The sequence below is a fragment of the Macrotis lagotis genome, chromosome 2 (assembly GCF_037893015.1).
Source record: "Macrotis lagotis isolate mMagLag1 chromosome 2, bilby.v1.9.chrom.fasta, whole genome shotgun sequence".
Taxonomy (NCBI): Eukaryota; Metazoa; Chordata; class Mammalia; order Peramelemorphia; family Peramelidae; genus Macrotis; species Macrotis lagotis.
This window is the reverse complement of record NC_133659.1, coordinates 276,280,527-276,294,762: the sequence shown is the minus strand read 5'-3', so window position 1 is coordinate 276,294,762 and position 14,236 is coordinate 276,280,527. Positions and strand designations below refer to the sequence as shown.

Sequence of the window (14,236 nt, the reverse complement as noted above, 5' to 3'; positions counted from 1 at the left end):
TTTGTAACCTTGGGTAAGTCATTTAACTCTGACTACCTCCCATCTAGGGCCATCTCCAGTTGTTCTGATTCAGATCTGGCTACTGGACCTAGATGGCTTTGAGGAGAAAGTGAAGCTGGTGATTTAGCACAGCCCCCCTCACTCAAATCCAATTCACTTACTTGTCATGACATAACCTCCCTGATGCCATGGTCTTCTTATAGAATGAAGGACAATCATCATCATCATCATACAAGTTTAGACTTTCTGTAAAACATTCCAAAACAATAAAAGAAGGGAGGAAGGGGAAAAAAAATTTATTAAGTGCCTACAATATGCTAGTAACTGTGCTAAGCACTTTACAAATATTGACCTTTCTATAAACTATATAGGAGGTAGGAAGAAAGAGATTAAGTGACTTGCCCAATTTAAAAAAATAAAAAAGTTTGTCATATAGCTAATCAGTGTCTGAAATTAGATTTGAATTCAGGTCTTCTAGATTCCAGGCTCAGGATTCTATCCTCCAGACTACTAACTTCCTTTGGAAAGCAAATCAAACAAAGGATAAACAATTACAAAGAAATCCTGAACTCTTCCATCTGATCTAGGGTTACACCTGAAGCCAACTGACTAGAGCCAGTGGGAGTTAATCAGGGGAAGAAACTCAGAATGGTAGACAGAACAATAAATGACAACATAAAGACAAAGAACTAGGGTTAGGGGTTATCAGGAGATGAATTGGAAGATGCTAGAAAACACACATGAAGCCTATGTCACCAGAGCCTGAATAGAGGGGGAAAAAACCCAAAAAACCCAAAACAAAATCCTTCAAAACCAATCCTGTGAAAATTGAGACTTGGAATCTTAACTGAGGATCAAGGGTCCCCATGATAGAGGCTGAGATCAATACAATTAAAACGCCACAAGGAAACAGGACTAAAATCAATATAACCAGAGCTCTGCTCCTCCAGAAGTTAAATGTGAAGCCTGCACAATTTGATCTCCCTGTCAAAGTTACTCCAAAAATGGACAAATCTAATCCATAAATCTATGGGTAATGGGAACCAAAGGGATTCAGAACTTTCTAACTCAAGATTACAATACGAAAGATAAGATCAGCCTCTGTCCCCCACCTCAATGGAAGCAGTAGTAGGGTAGCAGCTTCTGCACTCCTGCTTAACAAGGACATGTCCCCAATGTAGCACAGTACCAAGGTGTAGGACAATAGGACTTAGATCCAATTGTCCCAATAAAGAGTTAAAATTCAACCAGAAAGGGAAAGAGACAGAGAGACAGAGACAGAAAGAGACAGAGAAATGACAGACCAACAGACCCTGACAGAGACAGAGACAGAGGAAGGGAGGGAGGGAGAGAGGGAAGGAAGGAAGGAAGGAAGGAAGGAAGGAAGGAAGGAAGGAAGGAAGGAAGGAAGGAAGGAAGGAAGGAAGGAAGGAAGGAAGGAAGGAAGGAAGGAAGGAAGGAAGGAAGGAAGGAAGGAGAAAGGGAGAGAGGGAGGGAAAGAGGGAGGTTGGAAAGGAAGGAAGGGAGGGAGAGAGGGAGGGAGAAAGGAAGGAAGGAAGGGAAAAGAAGGAAGGTAGGGAGGAAAAGAAACTCAATACAAAGAAGAAATACAGTGGCTTAGGGAGAATCCCAAGATGAAAGTCCCAAAAGAACCAAAAATCATTCTGCAATTAGTTATAAGTAGAAACCTAGGGGGGAAATGGACTAGTAACAAAAGATTCCAAGTGTGAATGAAAAAGCACAACAAAAAATGAAGTTATCATTGTCTAATAGACATATCCAAGGACCCTGAAATAAAGAACCTTTGGAATAACTATTTGCCCAATTGAGTGTCAATGATTCAACATCAGAAACAAATAAAATTTTATCAATGAAAATGACATTAATGAAGAGACATTACCAATGGCTGAGCTACCATAACTTAATGATAAAGGAACCTTTCCATCTGACTTGAACCTGGGAACTTCCACTCCTGTTAGTGTCTCCCATAGAACATGAGCTGCTGTAGAGCCAGGGCTATCTTAATTTCATATTCTCAACCCCAATTTTTAGTAGTGTTTCCATACAGTAAGTGGGACAGCTAGGTGGTGCCATAGTGTCAGGTCTGTAGTCAGGAAGACTCAACTTCCTGAGTTCAAATCCAACTTTGAATAATCACTAGCTGGGTGACCCTGGACAAGTCATTTAATCTTGTTTGCCTCAAATGTAAAATAAGCTGGAAAAGGAAATAGCAAACCACCCCAGTCTCTTTCCAAGAAAACCCTAAATGGGGTCATAAGAATTGGACATGACTGAAAAACAACTAAATAAAAAGTATTTAATAAATGCTTTGTTCACTCATTGAAAGTAATAATGTAAAGAACCAAGAAAAAAAAGCTAGAAACTTAACATCAAGGAAAAAGAGTTATAATCTTGCAAAATTATGTAGAAATCACCATGAGGGAAAAAACTCAGAATAGAATATCAAAAAAGAAAAATAAATCAACAATCAAGTATAATTTATCCTAAAAAAAAAACTGAGGGGGAAAGGGGAGGACACAACAGCAGAAAATTTCCACAAATTCCACAAATTGACAAAAAAAATACTTGGGCGCAATCACTGAAGCATAAACACAAGAAACAAGAATTTAGAAAGGTGTAGGCCACATGCTATAGCATTAAAAAAAATCATAAATAAAGACAGAAATGTAGAACTATTTCAAACCTATCCTTTATTGACCCCTGTAAAGTTAAAAGAAGGGGAATGTGAAGAAGATTCAAATTTCAGTAGTTTCACTTTTATCTTTATATCCCCAGAACATGGTCATGTATATAAATAAAACTTTTGCTGGAGAAGGTGCTTATAAAACATCCACTTTATATGACAGACACTGTGCTAAATGCTTTACAAATATCTCATTTGATAATCACAAAAAACTGGGAGGGAGGTTCCATTATTATTATGCTTATTTTTATAGTTGATGAGACTGAAGCAAAGTGGTTAAATGACTTGCTCAAGGTCACACAGGACAGATTTGAACTTAGATCTTTCTGACTCTAAAACCAGTGCTCTATACATTATGGACTTTGCTGCTTTTGCTGATAAAATTATAACAATGCTTATGTGTTTTCTCTTATTCAGTAGTTGAACTTGTATTAATGTACTTGTATGCAAATTTACTTACTAATGATCTGTTCATTCAACAAATCTTATAGCTGTGTCTCAAGTTCCATCCTTTTTGACTTCGCCATAGCCTAAGACACTGTCCATCATCTTCTTCTCCTGGAAACTTTCTTCATTATCATGATGCCACTTCTCTGGTTCTCCTCCAACCTACTTGATAGTTCCTTCTTGGTCTCTTTTGGTGGATCTTCAATCTCAACAGTCAAGAGACCCAAAGTCTTTGTCCTTCGCCCTCTACTTTTCTAAAGTATATATCGGTTGGTAATCTTATCAGTTGCCATTGTTTCCATTATCACGTTCCTTAGCACTCTTTACAAATATATCTCTAGAGACAACTAGGCAGCACAGTGGATACAGCACTAGCCCTGGAGTCAGTAGTACCTGAGTTCAAATATGGCCTTAGCACTCCTGAGTGACCCTGAGCAAGTCACTTAACCACAATTGTCCCTCCTCCCCCAAAAAAGAAAATGAATCTCTAAGCAAATCTCAGGTTTACTTGTCCAACCCTAACTTCTTTCCTGACCTTTAGTCTCTCATCTCCATCTGGTGCAGTGGCCAGAACATAAACCCTGGAGTCAGGAGGACCTGAGTTCAAATTAGGCAAGTCACCTAACCCTGGCTGTCTTGCATCCAGGGCCATCTCTAGTCATCCTGATACATCTCTGGTCACTGGACCCAGGTGACTCTGGAGGAGAAAGTAAGGCTAGTAACTTAGCACAGCATCCTCTCATTCAAATCCAATCCATGTGCTTGTCATGGCATCACCTCCCTGATGTCATGGTCTTTGAGAACGAAGGACAAACACATCATCTTTGACACTGCCACTACCCTGGTACTGGACCTCATCACCACAAATCCAGACTTGTAATAGTATTCTTCTTGGTCTCCTACCTCAAGTTTCTCCCACTGCTCCAATCCATCCTCTACTCAGCTGTCAAACTGTTCTCCTTAAAATGAAAATCTTGCCATGTTATTCTCTCTGTTCAATAATCTCCAATAACTTCTATTACTCTCAGGGTGAAATATAAAACTGTCTTTGGGATTTCAAAGCTTTTTATAATCCAGTCTATTCCTACCTTCTTACATATTACAAACCCCTAAATGCTGTCATCCAGTGACATTGCCTCCTTGCTATTTTTCATCTCTCCAATGCAGCAATTTTACTGGCTTTCCACCTCATCTCTATCTCCTAGCCTCCCTGCCTTCTTTCAAGTCTCTTTTAAATATCCCCTATTCAGAAGCTTCTTCCAGGTCTCTTTAATCTAATTAATGTTTTTCTTCTAATACTATCCAGATCTAGGCTTTATTCATTTAGTTTGTACATCATTGCTTACATATTTTCACCCCCATTAGAATGTGAACTCCTTTAGGGGAAGGGGTTTTATGATTTTTGCTTTATTACTAGTGCTGAGCAGATTATCTGAAATGGATGACTTAATAATGATAAAATTCATATCTAGTCACTAGATTCAGATGACTCTAGAGGAGAAAGTGATCCTGTGATGTAGCACAGCCCCCCTCACTCAAATCCAGTTCATGTGCTTGACATGGCAGCCCCTCCCTGATGTCATGGTCTTCTTCAAAAATGAAGGACAAACACCATCATCTGTACTAATTTCTTAATAGAGCTAATTGTCCAACTTAAATGCCATCTTCCCCAAAAGAATGAAAGTTTCTTTAAAGTAAGGACTAATTCATTTTTGTAAAAAGAATGGTAATGGGGAAGAGTACTCAGTATATGGGCTAATAATATAAATAACTACCATTCATATAACATTTGCTATGTGCTAGATGCCATATCCTCTAAAAAATCTAATTGGGGTGGGGGCCTATTGATGCTATCATCATCTTTATTTAACATCAAACAGAGTTAAGTGACTGCTCAGGGTCACACAGCTATTAAGAGTCTTGAACTGGATTTGAACTGTCTCCCTGACTAGAGGCTTTGCACTCCAATAGTCCCAATCTATTGGAAGCTTCAGGTTGTACATAAATCCAAAGAGCATCCATCTTACTACATTGTTGCTTCATGGGGTGGGCTCTGCTAGAGTTAAATACTTGCTATTTGCAGTTAAATACTCCTCTGGAGTGTACTAAGTCTATTGGTTTATAAACCCAATCCTGGAATCTTATCTGAGAATTGGAGAAGTTCCAAGAGATGTTCTATCAAGTCTCAACAAAGCCCACTGGACACATTCCTTTTTATCTTATTTTAACAGTATTTTTTCCCAAATACATGTAAAGATGGTTTTCAACATTTAGTTTTGTAAATTTTTTCCCTCTATTCCTTCTCTCCCCCTCCCCAAGACAGTAATCTAATATAGGTGATATATACTCAACCATATTAAACATATTTCCATATTAGTCATGTCATACAATTTTTAATAGAGTTAAAAATACGATTGAGGTTATGCTCAATACATTCTACACAGTTCTTAGACAATCCCCAACTGATCTTCAGGTGAGAAACCATACTCTCCTTTCTGAAAACTTCTCTATGAGTACTTCCAGGACTCCAGGTAATGCATACCTTTCTCCAGAAATCCCTCAGTAATGCATGAGATAATCCACATGGAGGTCCATCAAAATCTCTTCCCTGCAATATAGAGAGCACACCATTTTTCTTCAATAGAGAGAAAAAAAACTTACTCTTTTCTAGTTCTCCTTATACTTCTCTGTGCCTAAGGAAAGTTCTTGCCTAGAACTTTGGAGTTCAGAGGGTCCTTAGGGTCCTGAGGATGAAGCAAAAGAAATAGAAGCTCAGTGTGAGCTGCTTCCCCCCCTAAGCTGACTGGCAGAAAACATCCTTTTAAAAATTAAAACTTGAGGGGGAGGAGCCAAGATGGGGACAAGAAGGGATCCAGTCTTAGGAGCTCTCTGATAAAATTCATCAGCTAAGGACTCTAACTAAACTTTCGAGAGACAGAACCCACAAAGGGACCCAGTGAGGCAGTTCTCCTACTCAAGGTAACCTGGAAAAGAGCAGAAAGGCTCTGCTCCCGGGATCGGAGAGGTGGCCTGCCAGAGGGGTGGCCCGCCAGAGCCAAAGACCTTCAGCCTCCTGGAGGCAGCCACAGGGCACTGGGAGTCTCAGCTCACAGCAGGGGGAATCTCCTGAGCTGCACCCCGAGGAGCACTGGGCATAAAGTGGGGGAACAGCGGGGGACCTCTGCCAGAGCGAGCTCATGGAGCCCAGCCCTCAGGGCACACAGCCAGCAGCATGGTCTTTCCTCAGCCCTGATCCAGGAAACAGAAGCAGGGGGAGCCTGTAAGCAGGAGTCTCCAGGGCATGAGCCCATTGAGCTGAGTGAGGGGAGTGAAGAGAGAGAGACTGTTGAGCTCTGTCCTCTGCCCCTGGAACAGGACTCTGGGGCTCTGACCACATTCAGATCCTGATCACAGTCTAGGCCCCCCCCCAAAGAACAGCAGCCCTCTCCCCACCTCAGCCCCGTGGCAGAGGGAGGTGCTTATGGTCATTCACAGACCAGGAGGGAGGACAGAGCCTCACACACTGAGAACCTTGTGGGAGTGTCCCAAAAACTCAGGAAGCACCCCCAAACCAGGCCCAGGCTGGGAAAATGAGCAAGCAAAGAAACAAAAGGAAGACTATTGAGAAATATTTTGCAAATGAGCCCAAGAAGGATCAAAATACTCAGTCTGAAGATGAGGAAGCACAAGCTCCTGCATCTAAAGACTCCAAGAAAAACAGAAATTGGGCTCAGGCTATGACAGAGCTCAAAAAAGACTTTGAAAATGAAATGAGGGAGTTGGAAGAAAAACTGGGAAAAGAAAGGAGAGAGATGCAGGAAAAACATGAAAATGAAGTCAGCAGCTTAGTCAAGGAAATCCAAAAAAATGCTGAAGAAAATAGCATGCTAAAAACCAGCTTAGGTCAAATGGATAAAACAGGTCAAAAAGTTAATGAGGAGAAGAATGCTTTAAAAAGCAAAATTGGCCAGATGGAAAAAGAAATAAGAAAACTCTCTGAGGAGAACAAATCCTTCAGACAAAGAATAGAATTCAGGGAGATTGAGGAATTTAACAGAAATCAGGAATCAATACTTCAAAACAAAAAAAATCAAAAATTAGAAGAAAATGTGAAATATCTCATTGAAAAAACAACTGATATGGAAAACAGACTTAGGAAAGATAATTTGAAAATTATTGGAATACCTGAAAGTCATGATCAGGAAAAGAGCCTTGACATCATTTTCAAAGAATTACTACAGGAAAATTGCCCTGATATTCTAGAAGCAGAGGGCAAAATAGAAATGGAGAGAATCCACCGATCCCCCCGAGAAAGAGATCCCAAAAACCCAACCCCTAGGAATATTATAGCCAAGTTCCAGAACTCCCAAGTCAAAGAGAAAATATTACAAGCAGCCAGAAGGACACAGTTCAAATATCGTGAAGCTGCAGTCAGGATCACACAGGACTTAGCAGCAGCTACATTGGAAGCTGGTAGGGCTTGGAATACAATATACCAGAAGGCAGGAGAGCTTAGAATGCAGCCAAGAATGAACTACCCAGCAAGGCTGAATGTCCTCTTCCAGGGAAAAAGATGGACTTTCAATGAACCAGGGGAATTTCAAATGTTCCTTTTGGAATGGCCAGAGCTGAACAGAAGGTTTGATCTTCAGATACAGGACTCAGGTGAAGCATGGAGATAGGAGAAGGTGAAACTATGAGGGACTTAAGGATAATGAACTGCATGTATTCCTGCATAGAAAAATGACACTGATAATACTCATATGAACCTTCTCAGTTAATAGAGCAGGTAGAGAGAGCTTTTATAGTTGAAGCACAGGAGAAAGCTAAATTCGAAGATAAAATATGGTGTAAAAATGGAGTCAATAGAAAAAAAGGGAAATGTAATGGGAGAAAGAAAAAGGAGAGGGGGGAATAGGCCAAGATATTTCATATAATAAGATTTTTCTTTGTTACATTGAAGGGGGAAAGGCAAGGGGGAATGAGGGAATCTTTGCTTTCATCAGAGGTGGCTAGGAGAGGAAACAGCATATATGCTCAATGGGGTATAGACATCTGGAGTAAGAAGGGGGGGGACAGGGGGAAGGGGGGGATGTGAGTGATGGAGGAGAGGATGGACCATGGAGGAAGAGTGGTCAAATATAACACATTTTCTTTTTTACTTCTTGCAAGGGGCTGGGATTGGATGGCCTGTCCAAGACCCATAGGGCCAGGTGGATGCTGGGCCTAAGGGGTGGTATGGGGACTCAGACCTCTTGGCCCCAGGGCCAGGGATCTGTCTGCTGCACCACTTGGCTACCCTATAGCAGAGTCAGAGTGAAAGGAGAGAGAAAATATAGTACATGGTAGTGGAGAAATACGAAAGAAGGGACTTGTGATCAGCAATGGCAATGGTGGAAAAATATGGAAGTAACTTTTGTGATGGACTTATTGTAAAGAATGTGATCCACCATGACAGAGTTGGTGGTATTGGAACACAGAATGAAGCATATTTTTTTATTATTATTATTATTATTTTGGGGGGGTGCAGGGCAAATGGGGCTGGGTGGCCTGCCTGGGGCCACATAGTGGGGTGATCACTGGATTTCTGAGGCCAGATTTGGACCCAGGTGCTCCTGGCTCAAGGGCCAGTGCTCTGTCTGCCACCCAGCCGTTCCTACTATTATCATTATTTTATTTTATTTTAGGTCTTTTTTTTCTTTTTTTGGTTTTTTGCAGGGCAGTGGGGTTGGGGTGGCTTGCATGTCACATGGCTGGGTGATTGTTGGGTGTATGGGGCCAGATATGGGCTTGGGTGTTCCTGGCTCCAGGGCTGGCACTCCATCCACTGCACCACCTGGCCATACCTACAATTATTACTGTTATTTTTTTTATTTTAATTTTAATTTTTTTCTCTCTCCTTTACTTTATCACTTAAGCGAGTCTATATTTTTGGGGGGAGGGGGTATTGTTTACTCTAAACAAGAATATTTTATTAATGTATAAAAAACATTATTTGTACAAAATGAGAATAAAAATATTAAATTTAAAAAAATAAAAATTTAAACTTTTTCTATTTTTTCATAATGAAAAACTGAGAGTATTCTATAGTGGTTAGACCTGACCTCAGAGTAAGGAAGACCCAAAGTCAAAGTCAGTATGTGACATATTCTATCTACATGATTCTGGATGAGCCTGATGATTTTTGCAGAGTTGGTTCCCTAGGCTGATATAACCAATCAGAGATCTGGTCACCTTCATTGTTTGACTAATTTGACTAATTTTTTTAAAAACAACAAAAACATTGCAAAACCATAAAATGTTCCAAATGGAGGTGAAAACTTACCTGAGGATAAAACAAACTGGTTAGTTCAAAGAGAAAGTGAATAAACTTCTATATTCCCAGAATATTTGATACTTCCAAAAAGAGATGAAGTACATAGGGACTGATGGAGAATCAGCTCCTTAGATCCCAGATAATCTATCAAGCGTGAAAACCAAAGCCCCTCTCCAAGTTTGGTGCTTCAACTATGAATTCTGATTCTGGGAGAATTACCAAAAAGCAAAGTTAGATCACTTGAACAAAAATATTCATAGCAGCCCTGTTTTTGTTGGCAAAGAACTGGAAACTGAGTGAATGTCTTTCGATTGGGGAATGGCTTAATAAACTGTGGTATATGTATGTAATGGAACACTATTGTTCTATTAGAAACCAGAAGATGGGAATTCAGGGAATCCTGGGAGGATTTGCATGAAGTGATGCTGAGTGAGATAAGCAAAACCAGAAGAACACTGTACATGTTAACAGCAACATGGTGGTGATGATCAACCTTAATGGACCTGCAATAATCAGGCACAATTTTGGGATATCTGTGATGGAGAATATTATCTGTATCCAGAGAAAGAATTGTGGAGTTTGAACAAAGACCAAAGACTGTTACTTTTAATTTTAAAAAACTGTTAACTTACTTTGTAATTTTGAAATCTCTTATACTTTATTTTTTCCCCTTAAGGATATGATGTCTCTCTCATCACATTCAACTAAAATCAATGTATACCATGGAAACAATATAAAGATTAACAGACTGCCTTCTGTGGGGCTGGGGAGAGGGAAGTGAGATTAAGGGGAAAATTGTAAAATTTGGAATAAATAAATAAATTTAAAGTGGAAAAAAAACAAAGAAGAAAGTTAGTTCATCTTGTGTTTTTTTGGCTCATTATGACTCAACCACAGAACTTCAGGAAAAATCTCTCAATGATTAATGGAACTAATATCTTCTCAGGTATGGGATAGGTATTTATTGTATTCATCATAAAAATAAAATTCTTAGAACATAAAAGACATAGAAGTGTGAACTGACAAATATTTAAAGCATAATCTAATGTGATTTAATATATGAAATAATATAACATATGCAATATAATATATTATAGCCTACAACTCCTATATTATTCTTCTAGGAAATTAATCTTTAAAATCTGGAACATAGAAGATTTTGTGGGTCTGCTGAACAGATACCTCACCAGACTCTGCACTGACCAAAAAAAAAAAATAACAATACAACAAGGGCTTCCATTCAAGATTTATATCTTCTGGCAAGCCAGGGAACAACTTGGCATCATTCCCCTCCAAAAAGCTGCTTCAGTCACTTTCTGGGAAACCAGCACTTGCACTTAGGAACTATACTGATCTCAAAAGTTTGCTATCAGTGATAGGAGCAATCATCTCAAGATTGCTATTTACTTATTTGTAATCAAAGAAGCATAATGCAAAAAAAAGGTAGCCAGATAATTGAAGTCTCAGTTCACTTAGATGATGATATGTTCACTGCCATGTGCTGGCTGGTATAGCTGCTAAAGGGAGAGGGGAAGAAAAAAAATCACCATCCACAGAAAGTTCAAAGGACAGCTATCCAAGGTTCAAGTCACATCCTTAGAAGAGAATAGCAAAAGCTATATTTCTCTACTGAACAGAATTCTTTCTCTTTGATGTAGCTTCCCATTAAGTTTGAGGAGAAAGGACAAAGGGAACTACCTGAAGGCTATGACTGCATAAGAGGGTAAAATATATGTCTTGACAGAACTGGTAGGGGCAAAGATTCACCACAACAGCTCCTACATGAGTTAGACTCCAATCAAATCCTATTATTATAATATCTGGTAGCAATGTGACTATGGACTAACTATTTAATCTATTCATCTCTAACGTGAGGATAATATCTACATTACCTACTACCTTATAAAGTTGGCATGAGCTGGATGCCCTGAATAATGCAGTTTACAACTAAAGCTATTATAGAATGGACTAATATCCTCCATTGTCTACTTTCAAAGGCATTTCATTTTGGTATCTGACAAACCCATTCACATACACCATTCCTGATTTTAGAGCAGTAGGCTTGGTAACATCAAAAATTTAATATCGGGGCAGTTAGGTGGCACAAAGGATAGAGCATCAGCCCTGCAGTCAGGAAGACCTGAGTTCAAATCCAGTCTCAAAAAGTTAATAATTACCTAGCTGTGTGTCCTTAGATAAGTCACTTAACTCCATTGCCTTGCCAAAAAAAAATCTAATATCCTGATGCTGAGGGGGTTAGAGTGAAATCTGCTAAGATAAAAAAAGGAAGACATTCAGTAAAGGTAAATAGAAGATCTAGTGAATACCTAGGAGGGCAATTTATAATTCTAAAGAAAATTTATGGTATATGAATGTAATTGGATACAATTGTGTTGTACTATTCATGAGGAGGCTGATTTTAGAAAAACCTGTGAAGACTTACATGAATTGATGCAAAGTAAAATGAGCAGAACCAGGAGATTATTATCTACAGTAGCCATAAAGTATACAGTAACATTGTGTGGTGAGCAAATATGAATGTCTTAGCTCTTCTAAACAATACAGTAATCCTAGATAATTCCAAAGGACTAATGGTGAAAATGCAAACCAAATCGAGAGAATGAACTGATGGAATCTAAATGCAGATCAAGGTGTACTATCTTAATTTTATTTCTTTCCTGTTTGTTTTCCTTCTGTTTTTCTTTCACAACATGACCAATATGGAAATATATTTTACATAGTTTCAGATATATAACTTATATCAAATTGTTTACTGTCTTAGGGAGAGGAAAAAATTATTTTAAATGAATGTTAGAATTTGTCTTTACATGTAATTGGAAAAAATGAAAAAAGTCAACCAACCTCTGTCTCAAACTTACGTGAACTCATGACAAGTATATTCTATAGTCATCAAGTATGTACCGTGGGAGCTCCTAGGGCATATAAGTATATATCTGTGTATGTGTGTGTCTGTGTGTCTGTGTGTGTGTGTGTGTGTATGTGTGTGTGTGTGTGTGCTACAGTTTTATATAGTTCCTATACAACTAGTTTCCTATGCATCCAGCTTCGCTTCCACAAACCATGCCAAAGCACAGATGATAAAGCAGACATGGATTTTTTTTATCCTTCATGACCACTAAATTGGTTTACAAATCTAATCATGTGACTTCTCAACTCAATCAAATCCAGTGGCACATTATTGCCTCTAGGACAAAATATAAACTTCAGTTGTGTTTAAAGCAAGCCTTAAATACCAGGACCCCAACCTATATTAAAGACATTCTATACTTCTATGCTTTTCTTCCTGTTTTCTGCAATTCAATCAAATTGATTTGCTTTCTGTTCATTCTATATCTCCATCTTGCCTAGAATTCAATAATATACTGGAATTTATATACATATGTATATTTGAGTATATACTATACATCAATATATATGTGTACTGTGAGTATGTGAATATGCATACATATATATGTAAACATCCTGTAATACTGGATGGACCCTTACTTCTACATCATAGAATCCTCTCCTGCTTTAAGAAATAGCTCAAATATCATTTACTGAATGTTTTTCCTAATTCACCCAACTGCTAATGCCTTCCTTCCTTCCAAAACTGCTGTGTAAATAATTTGTAAATACTGTATAATGTATTTAATACTGTAAATACTGTAATAATGTATTTATTAACCTTAAATGTATGCTGCACATATTTATATGGCAGTGGATAGAGCGCTGGGTTTGGAGTCAGGAAGATTCACCTTCGTGAGTTCAAACAGTCTCAAGACACTAACTAGAGGAAAAATGAGATTATATTTTGCCTTAGATACTTACTATGTGATCCTGGGCAAGTCACTTAACCCTGTTTTCTTTGGTTTCCTCATTTCTAAAATGAGATGGAAAAGGAAATGCCAGACACTCCAGTATCTTTGTCAAGAAACCCCAGAGTCATAAAGAGTGGGACATCAGTGAACATGGCTAAACAATAACAAGAGAACATATTTATAGGTGTACCTATATGTCTTCCCCAGTAGAAATAAAGTCTTTGTAAAGATTATTGTATTCTTTTATCTCTGGATCACCAACACCATCTGTCATGATGATTGTGCAACTGTTTATTATCAATAAGCTCCAAAACCACCAGGGATTATATTAGATATCAGGAACCCAAAGACAAAAATGAAAAGTTTCCACCCTCCAGGTCCTTATATTTCTTTTGGGGAAAAAACAAATGACAGAAACACATGCATGTAAGGGACATCTCAGGGTGCTATTTGTTATCAGAGAGAACGCATCTCTCTTCTCTAAGGGCAGGTCCAGTGGGTAGCACTGGCCCTGGAGTCAGGAAGACATGAGTTAAAATTGAGACTTACCATTTGTGTGACCCTTGGCAAGTTACTTTCTACCTTAATTTTGCCAAATGTAAAATGGGTATAATAATAACAAGTCCCTCCCACAGCTGTACTAACAATAAAATTAAATTAAATTTAGCATATTAAGAACCTAATAAACACATGTTTCCTTCCTTCTTAGCTTGAAGCTACTAAAGCTTATCTATTTCATACATTGTCTCTACAAAAGCACTCACATCAATAACACAAATCCCAGGGATCTTTACTAATGACAGTGCTTAGGAATTCTGTACACACTGAAGAGAAAGACCTTCACTTGAATGTAACTTGAGATAGAGGTCATCTTTACAGCAGTTTGGAGATAGTGGGCGATTTCATTACTGAAAGCAGACTCTGTCATTATCCCTTCACTTTGCTGTT

General features: G+C 38.6%; 1 protein-coding gene and 1 long non-coding RNA gene across 2 annotated transcripts in view; both read right to left on the bottom strand.

Annotated features, from left to right (window-relative positions):
• GRIP1 (glutamate receptor interacting protein 1) overlaps positions 1–14,236 on the bottom strand; it is a 739,827-nt gene that overhangs the window by 576,631 nt on the left and 148,960 nt on the right. The gene's annotated exons all lie outside the window — the stretch shown is intronic.
• The window catches only part of LOC141514982 (uncharacterized), a 71,391-nt gene that overhangs the window by 14,471 nt on the left and 42,684 nt on the right, over positions 1–14,236 (bottom strand). Inside the window, exons 5-6 of the long non-coding RNA XR_012476182.1 lie at positions 5,694–5,759; positions 162–246 (exon numbers count right to left, since the gene is read on the bottom strand). This is a non-coding gene — a long non-coding RNA (uncharacterized LOC141514982). The remainder of the gene's footprint in view (positions 1–161; positions 247–5,693; positions 5,760–14,236) is intronic.